The sequence below is a fragment of the Arachis hypogaea genome, chromosome 20 (genome assembly GCF_003086295.3).
Source record: "Arachis hypogaea cultivar Tifrunner chromosome 20, arahy.Tifrunner.gnm2.J5K5, whole genome shotgun sequence".
NCBI lineage: Eukaryota > Viridiplantae > Streptophyta > Magnoliopsida > Fabales > Fabaceae > Arachis > Arachis hypogaea.
Window position 1 is genome coordinate 116,184,873 of NC_092055.1, and position 22,571 is coordinate 116,207,443.

At 34.0% G+C, this 22,571-nt stretch overlaps 1 non-coding gene across 1 annotated transcript; it reads left to right on the plus strand.

The window, feature by feature from the left end:
* The first annotated feature begins 21,795 nt into the window (after nucleotides 1–21,795).
* On the plus strand, nucleotides 21,796–21,903 carry LOC112787996 (small nucleolar RNA R71). Its single transcript, XR_003195378.1, has one exon. It is a non-coding gene; the product is annotated as a small nucleolar RNA R71 (small nucleolar RNA).
* The last annotated feature ends 668 nt before the right edge of the window (nucleotides 21,904–22,571 follow it).

Sequence of the window (22,571 nt, forward strand, 5' to 3'; positions counted from 1 at the left end):
ATATCCTCTCACTCGATCCCTCCTTCTGCCGTGGATCACTCTTTACTAACATAAGTAATGTTTAGTTTGGTTATTAAATTTTTTCACTAAAATAAATCTTTATTTAATTACACGATAGAACATATGAATGTAAAATATAATATAATATAATAACTCTATTTAGAGTACTTAAAAGTATAATTAAAATCAGAAAAAATATATCTTTTATCGTACATAAATTATTTTAAAAAAATAAATTGTTAAAATTAATAACACAAGTTTAAAATGATAAAATCTAACTTTCTTACAAGTATTTTTTATAGTATTTTTATTTTTTTAATTTTTAATTTATTTGTATTTTATTATTTAATTAATGATTAAATAAATTATTTTCATAAGAAATTATTTTTTTGTATTATCTTAAAGAAGAGACCAATATAACAGTTTAAAAAATAATTTTTAAATAAAAATAGATAATATTAAAATTTTTAAATACAAAAGTAAATTATATAGATAGATATTTAAGAGATAAATATGAAATACATGCCTAAAATAAATAAAACAGACAAAAATAATTCTCTGTTTCTCAAGAGTACTCCCATTTTGTCTGTTTTATTTATTTTAGGTATGTATTTCATATTTATCTCTTAAATATTTATACAATTTATTTTTTAAACTGCTATATTGGTCTCTTCTCTAATATAATACAAAAGATAATTTTTCATAAAAATAATTTGTTTAATTATTAATTAAATAATAAAATACTAATAAATTAAAAATTAAAAAATAAAAATATTATAAAAAATACGGTAAGACAGTTGAATTTTATCATTTTAAATTTCTGTTATTAATTTTAATAATATATTTATTTTTTAAATAATATATGTATGATAAAAAAATGTTTATTTGTTTGGAGTACAAATTTTATTATTATATTTATATGTTCATGATTTTAATTATACTTTTAAATACTTTGAATAGATTTATTTTATTATATTATATTTTACATATAAATATATGTTCTATCACGTAATCAAATAAAAATATATTTTTTTAATAAAAAAATTAATAACCAAATTAATCATTAATTACGTGGGTAAGCAGTGATCTATGGCGAAAAAGAGGCGCTGGCTATACTGGAAAAGATGGTGAACTTACGGGCAACGGAATTCAACGACGTGACTAAGGGATAATGCACTAAAGAAAGAAAGATTGCGTGGGAGGGCAGTAGATGGCGACGACGTCGGCGCTTCTTGTCACGAACGCGACGATGCTTGGAAGGACCGAATCTAGGTGATGAAGTGATGAAGAAAGAATGGAGGAGTGGAAATGTGCTTCAGTTAACGGGAGTGAAATTTTGATATTTTAAGAAATTATATCATTTCCAATCTCAAATAATAAATTATAAAATAATCCAACTATGGTTAAGTAAGGACCAATTACAATGTGACACATAATGAAGGTAACTTACATGTTATTTTAGAGGGGTTGGATTGCATTCACCAAAATATAATATAATATAATATAATATAATATAATATAATATAATATAATATAATAAATCTCTTCAGAGTGCTTAAAAGTATAATTAAAATTAGGAAAATATAAATATAATAATAAAATTTGTATTTTAAACAAGTAAATATAATTTTTATCATACATAAATTATTTAAAAAATGAATAAATTATTAAAATTAATAACACAAGTTTAAAATGATAAAATTCAACTTTTTTACAAGTATTTTTTATAATATTTTTATTCTTTTAATTTTTAATTTATTATTATTTTATTATTTAATTAATGATTAAACAAATAATTTTTATGAAAAAATATTTTTTGTATTTTCTTATAGAAGAGACCAATATAATAGTTAAAAAATAATATAAAAAAGATATTTTAAATAAAAATATTTAATATTAAAATTTTTAAATACAAAAATAAATTATATAGATATTTAAGAGATAAATATGAAATACATGCCAAAATAAATAAAACAGACAAAAATAATTCTCTATTTCTCAAGTATACTCCTATTTTGTGTGTTTTATTTACTTTAGACGTGGATTTCATATTTATCTCTTAAATATCTATACAATTTATTTTTTTATTTAAAAATTTTAATATTAAAAATTTGTTTAAAAATATTATTTTTACGTTATTTTTTAAATTGTTATATTAGTCTCTTCTTTAAGATAATACAAAAAAATAATTTCTCATGAAAATATTTTATTTAATCATTAATTAAATAATAAAATACTAATAAATTAAAAATTAAAAGAATAAAATGCTATAAGAAAGTTGAATTTTATCATTTTAAACTTGTGTTATTAATTTTAATAATTTATTCATTTTTTAAATATTTATATATGATAAAAAATATATTTACTTGTTTAGAGTACAAATTTTACTATTATATTTATATGTTTTTGATTTTAATTATACTTTTAAATACTCTGAATAGATTTATTTTATTATATTATATTTTATATATGAATATATGTTCTATCATGTAATTAAATAAAGATATATATTTTTTAATAAAAAATTTAATAACCAAATTAACCATTAATGATGTGGGTAAGGAGTGATCCACGGTAGAAAGAGGTGCTGGCTATGCTGAAAGGACGGCGAAGTTACGGGCGACGGAAATTTAACGACGTCAATAAGGGATGATGTACTGAAGAAAGAGAGATTGCGTGAGAGGGCAGCGAAGCGACGACGTCGGCGCTTCTTGCCACGAACATGACGACGATGCTTAGAAGAACCGAAGCTACGTGATGAAGTGATGAAGAAAGAATAGAGGAGTAAAAATGTGCTCAATTAACGACAGTGGAGTTTTAATATTTTAAGAAATTATACCATTACTAATATCAAATAATAAATTACAAAATAATCCAATTATGGTTAAGATAATGACCAATTAGGGGGTTGGGTAGAATTCTTATATATAGTTTTGGAGCCAATATTGCAACCAAACTCAATACAAATTTTTAAAAATAATATTCGATACTCAATTAAAAAAAAATCCGAAATTCACTCAATAAAAACTTATTTTGATTGTGCTTCATATTGAATTTGTTTAATAATTTGCTATAATGTTGGCTGAAATTGATTATTATATTATTAATTATATATTGTGTCATTCTTTTTTGTCCATGAGAAGTTAACCTAGGCAAGTAAAATATATGATCATGAAACAACCAAGTCCGCTAACTATTTGCTTACTCATTCGAGATCAACCTCACTACAAATTTTGTTGGAGAAAATTTATTGAGAAATTAAAATTAAAACCCCAATAGAAAAAATAGAACATTGCCTGAATTTAAGCATTCTATGTAACATTACTTTATATTTGTGTAAGGTTGATTAGGGGGAAATTAAAAACGAAAAAAATGATAGATAAATTATAAAATGCATGTAAAATTTATCGCTAAAAATTTTCTATCCTTATTTTTTTCTAAAGTTTTTCAACATATTATTACAGAGGAAAAGAAAAAAGGGAAAATCTTAGAGAGTATCACGCATTCATTAATTAGTAGAATGCATACAATATGAAAATTCCAGTTAAAATCCAACCAAAAAAAAAAATTCCCTCTTATAAACTCTTCCATGAGGATGAGGCAGTATCAAAAAGTTATATGTAATGTAGCTATAATGGGCAATGACATATGACACTAAGTGTAAGTGGTAGTATTATATCACTATATCAGAAGTATTTTTCTTGTCTATAATGTTAAGGTTAGTTACAGCAGAAGAGGAAAACATAAATGGATATTTCTTATATATTATTGTATAAACCCCACTTGGGTACAATGGGTTGAATATAAGATCCTGGGAGGACCATAACTTAGGATGTTTTTTTTTTTTCAATTGTATATCATTGGTATGTGTGTTAAAAGTGTGAAAGAACAAAATTTTGACATGCTATGGGAAGAAAAAGGTATGGTTATTAGTGCAGTGCAGGATTGAATTTTGGAGAAAGATAGAGGAATGCTTTTTTCTACTTTGTTGGCCTCTTGTTAGGCATAGACACTGAATAAGATTGAGTGGATGTGCTAATCATTAGTATTAGCCATTAGGGCCCATTTTTCATATTAAAGGACCTTTCAAAAGTTTATCTTTCCAGCTCCTTTTCCTTAGTCTTACCTCTTTGCCCTCTTCACGCTTCCTTCTTGTTTTTCTTACTCTTTTTAGTCTATGCAATTTTTTTTATTCTCATGAAACTATTTTTGACTTCTTTCTTAGCTTTTTGGGATTTGTGTAAAATTTGTATATGTTTTTTTTTTTTTCATTTGTCTTCTGTTCAAATTTACTTTTAGAAATCAACAAAAATTAAATTTTAAATTTTTTAGTTACAAAAATTTTGATATCATATTGAAAAATTATTTTTTAAAAAAATTTAAGTCAATAGAAGGAATCACATGAATTATTATAATTCGAATATTTATTGATAATTTCATGATCCTCCAAGGATTGAGTAGCTTACCTATTCACTATCTCATTTTTGCTTATCATGACATGTGTATAATGTTTACATCAAGGAGTAGAAGAGTACCAAGAAAGTTCATTTTTTGTTAAAATAATAAAGTGGACAGTTTCTCAGTTTCTGTTGGTGTGTTGTGTGGCTTTAGTTTCAGGAATTCAATGCTGTAAGTAGAAAGCTTTCAAATCTATTTGAGTGAAAAGGATAGTGATATCAAAATCACTGAATCAAATTTGGTAATACCGAGAGGGAGACACAGAATGTGATCAAATTATTGGTTAAATCTTGTGATTGATGATAAGGGTATGTTACGTTACATCTATCTATGAATTTCAAAAGTGAATTGAATATGTCGTTTTCTTGCCAAATTTACTAGTTTTGGAATTGTGAAATCAGTTACACTTCTTATACTTCATGTCAGCTTCATGAACTAATTAACTTGAGTTGATAACAATAATTACTAGTCTCTATGTTCCTGTCACAAATTAAATAATGCCGTTCAAATCTCTACATTAATTATTACTCTTTCTTTGATAACCATATGTGCCAACTTGAATTTATTTACCATTTAAGTTCATAAGTTCAAATCCCCACAGTAATTATTGCTTGTTAACACCTTCTTACTACATGGTCTAGAGCAACAAAACAATAAGATAATTATGATTATATTTCTATCCTAGTAAATTGTCCATTTACTATGCAATTCACATGATTGGGAAAATTACTTTTTCCAACTATGTTTTGTATATACAAGGGCTGTTACCATAATGTCATCAATAGCACAATAGTATTTCATAAGGAAAGGTTTAGGGAGCCAGCAACTTTTGTGTTTTTTGGCGAGCACTTAACCATCAAAACAAAAGTGAGTGATCTCCCACTATTAGATGTAATCTCACACCATTAAAAACACTATTGATGACCAATTAATGGTTACAAAACACCAAAATTACTGGCTCCCTAACATTCCTCATTTCATAATACTTAAAACGCTTTTGCTATTGAATGATTGATTTTTTGAAGTATAATTTATCTTCCAAGAGTGTAGTGTCTGATTCTTCTTAATTAGCTAAGATATAGAGTGATATTACAGTATGAACAGAACAATGAAGTCTTATATTTATGTAATTGGGAGGGTTGTGTGCTTTGGTGTCCCATCTATATCAGTGAAAACCTTCATGATTGTTTCAATTGATTCTGCTCCCCACAAGCATCAAATAATAAAGTTAGTTTAAGTCTCATTATTTTGTTCTTACTTTTGAATCAGATAAAGTTGGTTAAAATCATGGGCATGTTAGTGAGTTTTCTCATCATCAAGTGTTTGAATCTTGAGACCCTATTATAACATAGCACCTTTAATAAGAGCTAGCTTCACACACCATTTTCTTGTACGGAACATAACATACATTACCAAACTTGGTCAAATTTACTCCCTCTCTGTCACACACACAAACAGATAAAGAATCGTGGTTAAAAAATTTATTATTGCTTTATAGAATAGAATATCTGTCTATCTTAGTAATTCCTTGTTAATTAATCACTAGTGCATGAGTTGATTTGATTGATGACTTCAATTGTACTACTCCTTATTCAATTCCATCCTACTTTACTTTGACTTGTCATCATTACTGCTATAAAAATATCTACAATTTTTTTTTTATTAATTACTATGATTTGAAAACTGAAGACATACAATTCATTTATATTGATGGAGTAGTGGTCTTGATTTCATACATATATCGAATTCATCGCCTTGTTGGCCTTCAATCTTGAAGTTCGAGGGAATCATAATATTCCATTCAAGTGAGGCATATTGATTCATATATTCCTCCTGTTTATAATAATTAGAATGTTAATTTAATTTTTAAATCTTGTGGTATTATAATTTTAAATGAATTAATTAATTTTACAAAATTTTTATTAGATCAATGAATTTTCAATTTAAATCTTATTACGATTTTATATTTTACGAAAAATTTTGATTTTTTTTTTCCATTTGTATAGCTCTTGAATCCCAACAACATATTCTTTCTGTTTCAAATGGAGCTAATAAGATCTTATTTACTTATGATGAAGGCATGCATTGAATTAAGGAGTCAAAGGAAGGAGGTGATGAGAAATACATAGATAGATCTTGCTTCTTGGAATAAAAAAAGCAGTCAAAACAAATCATGGTGAATATACATAGAATCCATCTCTAGTTAGTTGAAATGTTAAGTTATTAAAGAGTACAAATTATTAATAAAGATAATAATCAATCATGCATACATATGACCCTAAATTAAACCCCCTTAAAGATAATTATCTAATCAGGTCTATTATTTGTTTGTTAGGTGCCTTGGATCAGGTGATGAGTCATGCACAAATCCAAAAAGGGGTTGTTCTTGTTATAGAGATAATTAAAGTTTAGTTGGTGGCCTACTCTGCTGAAAACCCATAATAATTTCAATTAGCGGTTTTGGAGTATTAGTTGAGTGGAATATATATACTCTTTAGTTTAATTTAAACAAATGAAATAATGACATTTGGTTTAGGGTTAATGGTGAAATATCCAAGACATGTCTCATATTTGCACTACTTCTCCATCCCTTCACATGCTTGAATACACTGCATCTGCACCCTTTCATTCACATGCTCTTCCCAATCATGGGGACCACTATGCATGCAAAATGTTTCATTTTATTTTATTATATTCATTCAAAATCTTGATGACGTTGTTGTTACTGCTAATTAAGATTTTGTCAATTCATTTTGGGTTTGTCGAATGATTAGAAAATAAGTATTGAAAGTTTAAATCTTGTTTTATACATAAAAAAATTTATTAGCTAGCTCAAATTCACAATAAATTAGTTCTTAGTCTATCGAACTGAAATACTATAAAAAAATTAAGATTTTTTTAGTCATGAATAACTATATATATTGGTTAATCTCATAGTGTAATCATATAAATAATTAACTCTATTATTATTTAATTAATTTAGAATCTAATGAAAATGGCCACTATATAATCATGTTATCTTGTGAATGTGCTTGTATGTATATAAAAAATAGATGAAGTTTAATTTGGAGACACTCTATGCAAATTAAACCTGTGTGTGGTAAGTAATGTGATGAAGATCATTTAGAAATACTCTTTGGTGTATTGTTTGTGCCTTGTAAATGTGTATGTAGGGATTGGGGAGTTATCATTTAGAAACATATCCATTAACTAGCTATACATAGGTAAAATAATGCAATGTCTATGTGTTGAAATATATACGGACCATCTGTCTCATAAGTGTTATAATTACTTTTGATAAGATACAATGTTATCTTATCTCATGATTTTCTAAGATATACACAAGTAATTGATTTGAGAGGAAAATATACGTGTAATTATCATTACACATCTCATGGGGAAAAAAGAGATATATATTATCATTACTCATCTTTGTAGGCTTCGGATATAATCATACTTGGAGTAATTATTGACCTAAATCATACTTTTCCAATTTGTGAATTTTTTTTTTATAAATGATAAGAACTAATTTTTAATTAGTTAATATTAGCCAATTTTAAAATTTAGGTATTATTTATATTTGGAAATGCACGTCATAAGTCTAATTCACTCTTGCTTTTTAACATACAAGTTATGTAAAAGATTAAGTCTGTCAAGATCAGTCTAATTATCGCTACAAAAGATCTAATTCACCTAAATTAAATGAGCTTAGATATAGATCTCCAAAATTCGTACCAAATCTGATTTGGAGAGCAAATTTAGTATTTCCTCCACTACTTCAGTTACTACTTTCAAGTAATAACCACCTAGAATATAGGGATTATCTTTCATACTATAAAAGAAATAATTGCTAATGATCTTTCGGAGTCACTTACAGAAAAGGATTAAGTTCTACTTCCCTATTTTATAAATACCCTATCATATAAGTATTATTTTCAAGTCAATTTCACTTAAAATCTGCTTAAATCTTTGCTAATTAAGTCTCAGAATCTCTTGCAGACACCCCCACCATCCAGGCGAAGACGTCAGTCCAACCAACGTATTGACATTCAAGTCAGAACCTCACGTCTAAAGCCCAAACTCATTTGAATTTTAGGTAACACCTTCAAATATTCGCGTCATTTCCAGAGAACCTTGAAGTGTCATCCTAATGGCTAACAACGATAATCATATCAGCCATAGCCTTCCGAGCTTCCTCATTCCTTGCATCCTCAACTTTGTGAGGATGCAGCTCTACGTTCTTTCTTGTTGCTACAGCCTCGTCTCTCAACTTAACTGTATCATCTCGTTCCTTCTTGGGTACATCTCACTCATCCTGAGCCTTTTTTGTTACACCTCACAGCTATTTTGTGTCTTTGTTGATAGCCTCCACAAAAATCTCCATTTGAGCCACCTTCTCGGTGAGTTCATTGATTGCAGTCTCGTAAAAGGCCATCTTTGCTTGAAGTAGATCTATTTCTTTGCTGCTTGACCCCTTCTCTAGGACCTCCAAATGCCGACCTACGAGCCGAAAAATTACAGTCAACCTCAACCCCAGCTGGGCAACAAGTTGGATGTTTTTTTTATCAGCATCTTTCCCTCTACGGTCACCACACTATTATCAGAATGGAGGCATTCATTGATAAATTCCTCCACATGAAAATGACCTTGAGATATGTCACCATACCTAGTTGAGGGCTCATAACGTTGTCTTTTCTAGCTAGATAACATTTTCTTGGTGCTAGAGGTATTGGGACCAGGAGGAGGATGAGCAACTCCGGAGGCTTGTTGATGAGCGACAATCCTGCTAGATCCCTCCGAATTCAGACTTTACGTCAAGGATGCTCCATAAGGAGAAAAAGAGGTTGCAGCAGCCTGCCTCTACTGAAGGCGCCTATAGGCGGCTGAAGAAGAAGTCATTTTTTCGGATGTAAAGAAAAAAGACAAGTTAGAACCAGAAAATTCCAAGAAAAATAAGTCTAACGTTAAAAGGAGATAAAGAAAGGACTTACCAGGCTTGGTCTGCAATACATAACTAAGTGGCCGAGATAACACCATTTTGGTATTTAAGAAGGGATGCCTTCTTCAACACTCTTTTAACACATAAAAAAACAAGAGCGTCTAGGATGCCATCCTCGGATAAAAAGAGCTCGAAAAGAAGTCAACTGTTGTTGACCCCTAAAATTTGGTAAGATGAAAGAGATAATAAAAAAAGGAAAGAGAGGCATAAACTTCAAAAATCTACAAACTATTTCATAGCTCGGATAAAGGCCCACAAGTTAGGGCGATGTTGAGAAGGAGCAACTTTCATATCTATCAAAATTTGGAATTCAAGAGCGAAAAAAGTGAGTTTCATACTTACTCTAACAAAGAATCACCCATAAAGGTACAAAAAATGAGGAGATCGGGGGGAAGGAATAGGGGATAACAAACATCTCCTCCTCGAATAGAGACACGACTTTATAATTAATCGCACCATCCAACCTCTTGAAGAGATGGTCGTATTCTAGAACCTTACTTATTGAAGCCTCATTAAAAATAGGCATGGCTCCAATAACCTGTGGGTCTATTCACTCAAGACCGATAGAAATCTCGACAGGCATTACATAGACACCCCTCCTTGCCATCTATCTCAGAAACTTACAAAATAGAATGGAGGGGACCACTCAAAACTAAAGTATCCACAGGAAAAAACTACCTCCTATCTACAACTAACTCGAAAAGATTCTAGGAGTTAAAACCACCTTTTAAAATAGTAAAGATTCATGGAAGGAAAGATACATCATCATTATTACTGCTATCTCTAGATTATCATTTTTTTAACTACATACTACATAGCAATTACTATCAGCGAAGGAAATATTATACAAGAAAACTACCATAAAAATATTTGGCGACGAAAACAAAAACAATAATGGCAGTGAACACCAATTACAATGGTACCATAATGAATAAACAAACAAAACACCACAATGCAGGAATAAAGAAAATTAAAGAAGAAGCACTATGTAAGAACCGAAATAACTGCTTTAATAAAATAATAATTTTTAACTACTCGGAATAGGTTCAAAAATATAGAAATGATATTTTGAAAATAAAAAGGTGAAATTTGAATTCAATGCATTTTCCTGAGTGAGAAAATATATCTTTTGCGAAAAATTTTTGTAAAAATGCGTACCGGCATTTAAGCCGGCAGTACTGACTCTAGTCTGACTGGTACCGCGTATTGAGAAACAAAAAAAAAAAGATTTTGAAAATTAAATTTATTGTTTTGAAAGAACAAAAATAATTTAGAAATGAAAATCGGGCGCTAATCTTAAAAGTTTTGGCCCAAAGTTGACGCTAACGGGTTGGACCGGGCCCAAGGCCCAACATATATATGCTCAATTAATGAGCTTTCACCTCATTTTCACACTAGCAAAGAGAAAGGGGCACTGGTGAGAGAAGAAAGGAAGAAGAGAGTTGCTACTATTTATCTCCTCCTTCTTTTGGCCATATCTTGAGTTATGGAGCTCCGACTGATGAGTCGTTTGTAGCCACGCGAAGCTCTCATCGAGCTCTTCGTTTCTATTTAAACAAAGTGGTAAGATTTTTGAAATCCATTCTCTGTTTTCCAGCCCTAATAGTTTCGCATTTTTTGTTCTAGTTCTTGAGTAGATTTTGTAATTTTGGTTGTTTAGGGGTGATCTAGCATCGAAATATTATTGGGTTTTATCCCTAATATCATTGGGTAAGGTAAGTCTCTTCAAACTCTTATGGTTTGATATTTTGGTTAGCCATAGTGTTGATTTTTAATGTGTTATATGTGTATAGCTTGATAGTTAGTGAGTCTTGGAAGTGGTGTTGGGGCTTGAGGCTTGTTGGTCTTGTTGGAATCAAGGCTTGGGTGTTTGTGCATAATGAAAATCGGTCAAGGTATGATTTTGATTTCCTTTATGTATATGTAATGTTTCTGGACACTTAGGCTAGTTAATCTTAAGATAGGATTGAATGATGTTGGTATATGATTAATTATATGTGAATTTATGTTTGATGATGAAGAGGATGATATAGAGTGTTGGAATGTGTGATATATGAATTATGATGAATATATGATGAACATTGATGTTGAATATGATTATGATGAGTGGTAATAAATATTGATGATGATATTGGGTTTTGACTATTGTAGTTGATGTTGATATTGAATGGTGGTGAATAATGTATATGAAGAGTTATATTGTGTGAAAATTATTGAGATTGAGCTATTGATTGTAAATTGTGGATTTTGTTGAATAGTGATGGAAAGAGGTGGAAGAGAATGAGTAAAATAGGTGTCCAATTGAGAAAATACTATGAAATGATAAATTGATGTAGGAGGTAGTGTTTTATGATGTTTGGGTATGTTTTGAGTTATTTTGGTTTTGGAAGTTTTGGAAAACTAGAGAATTGTCACTTTTGGTAAAAACTTATTTTTGGTGAACTTTGGCGAATCATAACACGAGCCTCAGTTTTCAAAATTAATTAGTTTTTCTCTTAAATTAAAGATGATTTCAAGAGCTTTAAAATGATATAAAGTTTGATGAAAATAGAGTTTTGTAGAGGAAGTTATGAAATCTTAAACTTTGATGTTTAAAACTGAAATTTCTGCAACTTAACATTTTTCTGGAATCTGAGGTACATGCGTATGCGGCCCCATGCTCCATACGCGGGTGATGACCTCTGTCCAGTACTCTCGTGTACGCGACCCATGGATGCGTACGCGTAATGGTCCAAATTTAGAGTGTGCGTACGCATACTTGGGCGTGCTTACGCACAGCCCCTGTTTTTTTTTCAAGGGTTCTCTAGCTTTCTAAACTTCTTTATCTACTGTTTAGGAGTGTTAACTAGTAGTTAGGCCCTAAGACTAATAGAGATGGATTGGTGAATTAAATTTGTAATTTATGTATGAGTTTAGAAGACGGTGACTTAGGCTTAGTATGTCAGTTAGGTAGTTTTTGTCTTGTGAATCAATAGGGAGCCAGATTGATGATGAACTTGTGATATTGAGGCTGGATGATGAGATTGATTATGTGATTGTGATATACTTTGTTCTCCGTCATAGAGGCTATGACAGTCTCCCGCCTATGTTCGGATGTGAGGACTGAGGCAGTCTCCCGCTCACATAACCTTTCTGTCGCAAGAGTGAACTTGGGCACTATAATCCGAAAGAGTGTGCCGAGCACTATATCCACGGGCCAATAGTGTGCATGACACTATATCCCTGGCGTAGCAGATTCTCTGCTACAAGAGTGTGCAGGGAACTATATCCCTGGCGTGGCAGAAAGGCGACATCCCCGAAGATGTGTCAGGTTGGCATTTTGAACCGACAAGTGATATCACGAACCAAATAGGATAGACATTCATCATATGCATTTTTTTACATGCTTGTTTGCTTTGATTACTTGAGTTATGCCTAATTGAATAATATGTCTAAATGCTAGATGATTTACTTGTTATACATGAATACTATTTGTGCTTTACTTGTTTGCATTAAATGTGTTATACTAGCATTGAAGAGGATAGGAAGGCGGTGGCGATGGGATCGTAGCTGTGGTTAGGTTGGTGAAGGCTTCGGGATACGGCGGTGTGATTAGTATTAGTTAGAAATTCCCTAAGTTTATATAACCCTGTTTATGGTTTATGGTTTAAGTTAATTTTGTTAAGCTTAAATATCCGTATTCGATGTGAAGTTTTAGGATTGCCTTTGGCGTCCTGAAATCTTACATCTTATATATTGGGCACTGTTACTATATTGAGAACCTCCGGTTCTCGTACTATATGTTGTTGTTATTTTTCAGATGCAGGTTGTAACCCACCTCAGTGAGTTGCGAGATGGTAACGGAGCGGAGGATCTTTTATCACCTTTTGTAGTTTGATATGTTCAATGTAGTTACTCTCTCATCTTTTGTATTTTTATAACTTTGTTGCCTTAGAGGCTTTATTTTTGAAAACTTTGAGAGATAGGTTGTTGCTATTTTAAAACTTCAAAAGTCTGTTGTATTCAGTTTGACTAGCCAGCCTAAACTCCGCAGGTTGTGACTAGTCCTCTTTTTGTATATCATACTTATATATATATCTTGCTTAATTTAATTATTATCTTGTGTACTCTGGAGCTATCTACGAGTTTTTATATATATTATGTCTTATTTTGTCCGTGCCTATGCGTTTAGTTATCTGTATGTGAACGCTTCGCGTTTTGTAATTCAGCTTTATGCGATTTTGAGCTTTACTCCTTCATCGGGCATCTAGTTATATAAACTCTTGGATATATATTATATATTATCAGCTTTAGAACTTTCGTGACACTTTGTTATCCTCTGCTTTACAGCTAGAGGTAAGGGTTTAGGGTAACATGGTGTTACAAACTAACCTTAAAGTGTGAAGACGAAAAAGAAGAGCGAGAAAAGCAGGCAGAAAGCATGAACAGCAAATGGCAGAAGCGGAATTTGAAAAAATGAGTAAAGTTTTGAGAATTCGAAAGAAGAAGAAGATGATGAAATAAAGTAGAACAAATATTTATAGGCTACTGAAAGTAGAGGTATTGAGGTAAATTCATCGATATTTTAAGTAGTTTTAAATGCAGGCACAATAAACCGATAGAAACTGAAAAGACGCGGGAGATATTAAAGCACAACACATCTCTTCAAAATCACATCGAGTCTGAGCCCGACCACAACATTGATGTTTCAACTTCACCAAACGGTTGACTATTTGACTGACTTATTACCCGAGTTCCGACCAGAGAATCAAAACTCGGGTTGGGACAGTGTTCATACCTAGGCTTGCGTGTCATAAGCCTATTCCACTCTTCCTTTTTAACATACAAGCTATGCCCAAAATTGGGCCTGTCAAAGTTGACGCAATTATCACTACAGAAGACCTGATTCACCTAGGTCGAATAGGCTTAGATACGGGTCTCCAAAACCTATACTTGATCCGACTTGGGGAGCAAGTTTAACGCTCTCTCCCCCCTCCCCCCACCCAATTATTTCAGAACATGGGGGTTATCTCCCACACTATAAGGGAAGTAACCGTTCATGATCTTCAGGAGTCATTTACAAGAAAGGACAAGTCCTACTTTCCTATTATATAAATACCCACCATATAGGTTTTTTTTTTCCAGGTCAATTTCACTTAAAACTTGATTAAACTTTTATAACTTAAGCATCAGAGTTTTTTACAGGTACCCCTACAACCGTCCAGGCAGAGATGTCAGACCAACCATCATACCGGCATTCAAGTTGAAACCCTTACAAGAAGGCATTTGGACCTCACCTCTAAATCTAAAATTCATCTGAGTTTCAGGTAACACATCAGAACACATATATTATTAAGATTTAGATTTAAGAGTTTATGATTTAGGGTTCAAAATTAAATATAAATAAAATAATTTAAAAAGAATTGATTGATATTGACTGAAAAAATTAGTTCTATGACATTATTCTATTTTTTTTATAGAATTTGACATAAATGTTGTATTAGTCTGTATTTAGATTAATTTTTGTAAACAGATATTAGAGTTAATATGTTTTTGCATAATTAATTTTGATTAAAATTTGATTGATGTAAATATAATTTGTGTTTGAATACTTTTTTATCAAATGAAATTTTAAAAAAGAAATTGTTTGAATGATATTACTCAAAATTATGTTGAGATGTATAATTCGGTTATATAGATGGTGCACGAAATTGTGATCTCAGGCAACGGCGCCAAAAACTCTGTACGCACGTCTTAATAAATCGTTTTTCATTCACAACTTCGATACAACTAACTAGCAAGTGCACTGGGTTGTCCAAGTAATAAAACCTTACGTGAGTAAGGGTCGATCCCACGGAGATTGTTGGTATGAAGCAAGCTATGGTCACCTTGTAAATCTCAGTCAGGCAGATATCAAATAGTTATGGAGTTTTCGAAAATAAATAATAAATAAATAAAAAATAAAGATAGAAAGTCTTATGTAATTCATTGGTGGGAATTTCAGATAAGCGTATAGAGATGCGTTCGTTCCTCTGAACTTCTGCTTTCCTGCTGTCTTCATCCAATCAATCCTACTCCTTTCCATGGCTGGCTTTATGTAAGGACATCACCATTGTCAATGGCTACTTTTCATCCTCTCTGTGAAAATGGTCCGATGCACTGTCACTGCATGGCTAATCATCTGGAGGCATCACCGTGGTCAATGGCTGCATCCTATCCTCTTGTGAAAATGGTCCAAATGCTCTATCACAGCACGGCTAATCATCTGAGGTTCTCGATCATACTGGAATAGGATTCACCCTCCTTTTGCGTCTGTCACTACGCCCAGCACTCGCGAGTTTGAAGTTCGTCACAGTCATTCAATCCCAGAATCCTACTCGGAATACCATAGACAAGGTTTAGACTTTCCGGATTCTCATGAATGCCGCCATCAATCTAGCTTACACCACGAAGATTCTGATTAAGAGATCCAAGAGATAATCATTCAATCTAAGGTGGAACGGAAGTGGTTGTCAGGCACGCGTTCGTGGGGGAATGATGATGATTGTCACATTCATCACATTCATGTTGAAGTGCGAATGAATATCTTAGAAGCGGAACAAGTTGAATTGAATAGAAAAATAGTAGTACTTTGCATTAATTCATGAGGAACAGCAGAGCTCCACACCTTAATCTATGGAGTGTAGAAACTCTACCGTTGAAAATACATAAGTGAAAGGTTCAGGCATGGCCGAATGGCCAGCCCCCATGATCTAAGAACCATACGTCCCAAGATGTCTAATACAATAGTAAAAAGTTCAATTTATAATAAACTAGCTACTAGGGTTTACAGAAGTAAGTAATTGATGCATAAATCCACTTCTGGGGCCTACTTGGTGTGTGCTTGGGCTGAGCTTGAATGTTACACGTGCAGAGACTCTTTCTGGAGTTGAACGCCAGGTTGTAACGTGTTTCTGGCGTTCAACTCTGGTTTGTGACGTGTTTCTGGCGTTTAACTCCAGACAGCAGCGTAGAACTGGCGTTCAACGCCCTTTTACGTCATCTAAACTCGGCCAAAGTATAGACTATTATATATTGCTGGAAAGCCCTGGATGTCTAATTTCCAACGCAATTGGAAGCACGCCATTTTGAGTTCTGTAACTCCAGAAAATCTACTTTGAGTGCAGGGAGGTCAGAATCCAACAACATCAGCAGTCCTTCTTCAACCTCTGAATCTGATTTTTGCTCAAGTCCCTCAATTTCAGCCAGAAAATACCTGAAATCACAGAAAAACACACAAACTCATAGTAAAGTCCAGAAATATGAATTTAACATAAAAACTAATAAAAACATCCCTAAAAGTAACTAGATCCTACTAAAAATATACTAAAAATAATGCCAAAAAGCGTATAAATTATCCGCTCATCACAACACCAAACTTAAATTGTTGCTTGTCCCCAAGCAACTGAAAATCAAATAGGATAAAAAGAAGAGAATATACTATAAATTCCAAACTATCAATGAAACATAGCTCCAATCAGATGAGCGGGACTTGTAGCTTTTTGCCTCTTGAATAGTTTTGGCATCTCACTTCATCTATTGAAGTTCAGAATGATTGGCATCTATAGGAACTCAGAGTTCAGATAGTGTTATTGATTCTCCTAGTTCAGTATGTTGATTCTTGAACACAGCTACTTTATGAGTCTTGGCCGTGGCCCTAAGCACTTTGTTTTCCAGTATTACCACCGGATACATAAATGCCACAGACACATAACTGGGTGAACCTTTTCAGATTGTGACTCAGCTTTGCTAAAGTCCCTAATTAGAGGTGTCCAGGGTTCTTAAGCACACTCTTCTTTTGCTTTGGACCTTGATTTTAACCGCTCAGTCTCAAGTTTTCACTTGACACCTTCACGCCACAAGCACATGGTTAGGGACAGCTTGGTTTAGCCGCTTAGGCTAGAATTTTATTCCTTTAGGCCTTCCTATCCACTGATGCTCAAAGCCTTGGGATCCTTTTTATTACCCTTGCCTTTTGGTTTTAAGGGCTATTGGCTTTTTGCTCTTGCCTTTTGGTTTTAAGAGCTTTCGGCTTTTTCTGCTTGATTTTTCTTTTTCTTCTCTTTTTTTTCGCTATTTTTTTCTTTTTTTTTCGCAAGCTTCCTGTATTCACTGCTTTTTCTTGCTTCAAGAATTAAGTTTATAATTTTTCAGATTATCAAATAACATGTCTCCTTGTCATCATTCTTTCAAGAGCCAACATATTTAACATTCTAAAACAACAACTTCAAAAGACATATGCACTGTTCATGCATTCATTCAGAAAACAAGAAGCATTGTCACCACATTAATATAATTAAACTAAGTTCAAGGATAAATTCGAAACTCATGTACTTCTTGTTCTTTTGAATTAAAACAGTTTTCATTTAAGAGAGGTGATGGATTCATAGGACATTCATAACTTTAAGACATAGTTACTAAATACTAATGATCATGTAATAAGACACAAACATGGATAAGCACTTAACATAAAGAAAACGAAAAACAGATAATTTAAGAACAAGGAATGAGTCCACCTTAGTGATGGTGGCGTTTCCTTCTTGAGGAACCAATGGTGTCCTTGAGCTCTTCTATGTCTCTTCCTTGTCTTTGTTGCTCATCCCTCATTGCTTTTTGATCTTCTCTAATTTCATGAAGGATGATGGAGTGCTCTTGATGTTCCACCCTTAATTGTCCCATGTTGGAACTTAATTCTCCTAGGGAGGTGTTGATTTGCTCCCAATAGTTTTGTGGAGGAAAATGCATTTGAGGCATCTCCGGGATCTCATGGTGATGAGCTTCATGCGTCTCTTGAGCTCCATGAATGGGCTCTCTTGTTTGCTCCATCCTTTTCTTAGTGATGGGCTTCTCTTCCTCATTGGGAATGTCTCCTTCTATGTCAATCCCAGCCGAATTGCATAGATGGCAAATGAGGTGAGGAAAAACTAACCTTGCCATAGTGGAGGACTTGTCAGCCACCTTGTAGAGTTCTTGAAGTATAATCTCATGAACCTCCACCTCTTCTCCAATCATGATGCTATGGATCATGATGGCCCGGTCTATAGTAACTTCAGACCGGTTGCTAGTGGGAATGATTGAGCGTTAAATGAACTCCAACCATCCTCTAGCTACAGGCTTAAGGTCCAGTCTTCTCAGCTGAACCGGTTTGCCTTTTGAGTCAATCTTCCATTGAGCTCCTTCCACACATATGTCCATGAGGACTTGGTCCAACCTTTGATCAAAGTTGACTCTCCTTGTGTAGGGACGTGCGTTCTCTTCTATTATTGGCAAGTTGAACGCCAACCTTACATTTTCCGGACTAAAATCTAAGTAATTCCCCCGAACCATGGTGAGATAATTCTTTGAGTTTGGGTTCTTACTTTGACCATGGTTCCTTGTGATCCATGCATTAGCATAGAACTCTTGAACCATTAGAATTCCGACTTGTTGGATGGGGTTTGTTAGAACTTCCCAACCTCTTCTATGGATCTCATGTCGGATCTCCGGATACTCATTTCTCTTGAGTTTGAAAGGGACCTCGGGGATCACCTTCTTCTTGGCCACAACATCATAGAAGTGGTCTTGATGAGCTTTGGAGATGAATCTTTCCATCTCCCATGACTCGAAGGTGGAAGCTTTTGTCTTCTCTTTCCCTTTTCTAGAGGATTCTCCGGTCTTGGGTGCCATCAATGGTAATGGAAAAAAAAAAAGCTTATACTTTTACCACACCAAACTTAGAATATTGCTCACCCTCGAGCAAGAGAAGAAAGAATAGATGATGAAGAAGAAGAAAATATGGAGGAGAGGAGGGAGAGGTGTATTCGGCCAAGAAGAGAAGAGAGGGTTGTGTGGTGTGAAAATGAGGAAGAATGGAGGGCTATATATAAGGAAGGGAGGGGGGTAAGGTTCGGCCATAAGGGTGGGTTTTGGGTGGAAAATTGATTTTGAATTTTGAAGGTAGGTGGAGTTTATGAGGTAGGTTTATGGGGAAGAGTGGATGATGTGAGTGGTGAAGTGGTGATAGGGAAGAGAGATTGAGGTGATTGGTGAAGAGTTTTGGGGAAGAGTGTTTATTGGGAAGAGAGGATGAACATTGAGAAGAGGGAAGACAGTGGGTGGTGGTAGGTGGGGATCCTGTGGGGTCCACAGATCCTGAGGTGTCAAGGATTTGCATCCCTGCACCTATTAGGCATGTAAAATGCCTTTGCATGCAATTCTGGCGTTTAAACGCCGAATTGATGCTTGTTCTGGGCGTTCAACGCCCAGATGCAGCATATTTCTGGCGTTGAACGCTAGCCAGATGCTTGTTTCTGGCGTTCAGCGCCAGCTCTTCTTCAATGTGCATTTCTGGCGTCTGAACGCCAGAATGCTGCTTGTTTCTGGCGTTCAACGCCAGAAACATGCTCTGTTCTGGCGTTGAACACCAGAAACATGCTCTGTTCTGGCGTTGAACACCAGAAACATGCTCTGTTCTGGCGTTGCACGCCAGACAGATGCTCCTTACTGGCGTTTAAACGCCAGTGAGATCCTCCTCCAGGGTGTGATTTTTCTTCTGCTGTTTTTGATTTCGTTTTCAATTTTTATATTTATTTTGTGACTCCACATGATCATGAACCTAATAAAACATGAAATAACAATAAAAATAAAATTAGATAAATAAAAATTGGGTTACCTCCCAACAAGCGCTTCTTTAATGTCAATAGCTTGACAGTGGGCTCTCATGGAGCCTCACAGATGTTCAGAGCATTGTTGAGACTCTCCAACACCAAACTTAGAGTTTGACTGTGGGGGCTCTGGTTGACTCTATTTTGAGAGAAGCTTACTGTGCCTCTTTTTCATGTTTACAGAAGGATGTCCTTGAGTTTTAAACTCAAGGGAGTCCTCATTCAATTGAAGAACTAGTTCACCTCTGTTGACATCAATCACAGCTCTTGCTGTGGCTAGGAAGGGTCTTCGAATCCATCATCCTTCCCAGTATCTAGGACTATGAAATCAGCAGGGATGTAAAGGCCTTCAACCTTTACTAACACGTCCTCTACTTGTCCATAAACCTATTTTCTTGAGTTGTCTGCCATCTCTAATGAGATTTTAGCAGCTTGCACCCCAAAGATTCCCAGTTTCTCTATTACAGAGAGGGGCATGAGGTTTAACCCTGAACCAAGGTCACACAGAGCCTTTTCAAAGATCATGGTGCCTATGGTACAAGGTATTAGGAACTTTCCAGGATCCTGTTTCTTCTGAGGCAATGTCAGTTGATCCAGATCACTTAGTTCATTGGTGAACAAGGGAGGTTCATCTTCCCAAGTCTCAATACCAAATAATTTGGCATTCAGCTTCATGATTGCACCAAGGTACTTGGTAACTTGCTCCTTAGTAACATCCTCATTCTCTTCAGAACAGGAATACTCATCAGAGCTCATGAATGGCATAAGGAGGTTTAATGGAATCTCTATGGTCTCTAGTTGAGCCTCAGATTCCTTTGGTTCCTCAGAGGGAAACTCCTTATTGATCACTGGACGTCCCAGGAGGTCTTCCTCACTGGGATTTACGTCCTCAACCTTCCTCCCAGGTTCAGCCATGGTAATCAATTCAATGGCCTTGCATTCTCCTTTTGGATTCTCTTCTGTATTGCTTGGGAGAGTACTATGAGGAGTTTCAGTGATCTTCTTACTCAGCTGGCCCACTTGTGCTTCCAAATTTCTAATGGAAGACCTTGTTTCATTCATGAAACTCACAGTGGCCTTAGATAGATCAGAGACTAAGTTTGCTAAATTAGAAATATTTTGTTCAGAGTTCTCTGTCTGTTGCTGAGTGGATGATGGAAAAGGTTTACTATTGTTAAACCTATTTCTTCCACCATTATTAAAGCCTTGTTAAGGCTTTTGTTGATCCTTCCATGAGAGATTTGAGTGATTTCTCCATGAGGGATTATAGGTGTTTCCATATGGTTCACCCATATAATTCACCTCTGCTATTGCAGGGTTTTCAGGATCATAAGCTTCTTTTTCAGAAGATGCCTCTTGAGTACTGTTGGATGCATCTTGCATTCCATTCAGACTCTGAGAAATCATATTGACTTGCTGAGTCAATATTTTATTCTGAGCCAATATAGCATTCAGAGTATCAATTTCAAGAACTCCCTTCTTCTGAGGTGTCCCATTACTCACAGGATTCCTCTCAGAAGTGTACATAAACTGGTTATTAGCAACCATGTCAATAAGTTCTTGAGCTTCTGCAGGTGTTTTCTTTAGGTGAATGGATCCACCTGCAGAAGTATCCAATGACATCTTAGCTAATTCAGACAGACCATCATAGAATATATCCAGGATGGTCCATTCTGAAAGCATGTCAGAAGGACACTTTTTGGTCAGTTGCTTGTATCTCTCCCAAGCTTCATAGAGGGATTCGCCTTCTTTCTGTCTGAAGGTTTGAACATCCACTCTAAGCTTGCTTAGCTTTTGAGGAGGAAAGAACTTGGCTAAGAAAGCCGTGGCCAGCTTATCCCAAGAGTTCAGGCTATCTTTGGGTTGAGAGTCCAACCACACTCTAGCTCTGTCTCTTACAGCAAAAGGGAAAAGCATGAGCCTGTAGACTTCAGGATTTACTCCATTAGTCTTAACAATATCACAGATCTGCAAGAATTCAGTTAAGAACTGGAAAGGATCTTCAGATGGAAGTCCATGAAACTTGCAGTTTTGTTGCATTAGAGAAACTAATTGAGGTTTCAGCTTAAAATTGTTTGCTCCAATGGTAGGGATGGAGATGCTTCTTCCATGTAAATTGGAATTAGGTGCAGTAAAGTCACCAAGCATCATCCTTGCATTATTATTATTTTCGGCTGCCATCTCCTCTTCTTGTTCAAAAATCCTTGTAAGATTATCTCTGGATTGTTGTATTTTAGCTTCTCTTAGTTTCCTCTTCAGAGTCCTTTCAGGTTCAGGGTCTGCTTCAATAAGAATGTTCTTGTCCTTACTCCTGGTCATATGAAAAAGAGGGAACAGAAAAATAATAATAATAGGGATCCTTTTTACCCAGGTATAGAGGTTCCCCTGTGTGAGTAGAAGAAGAAAAGAATGTAATGTAAAGAAAGAAACACAAGGGTGAGGAGAGCAGAGAT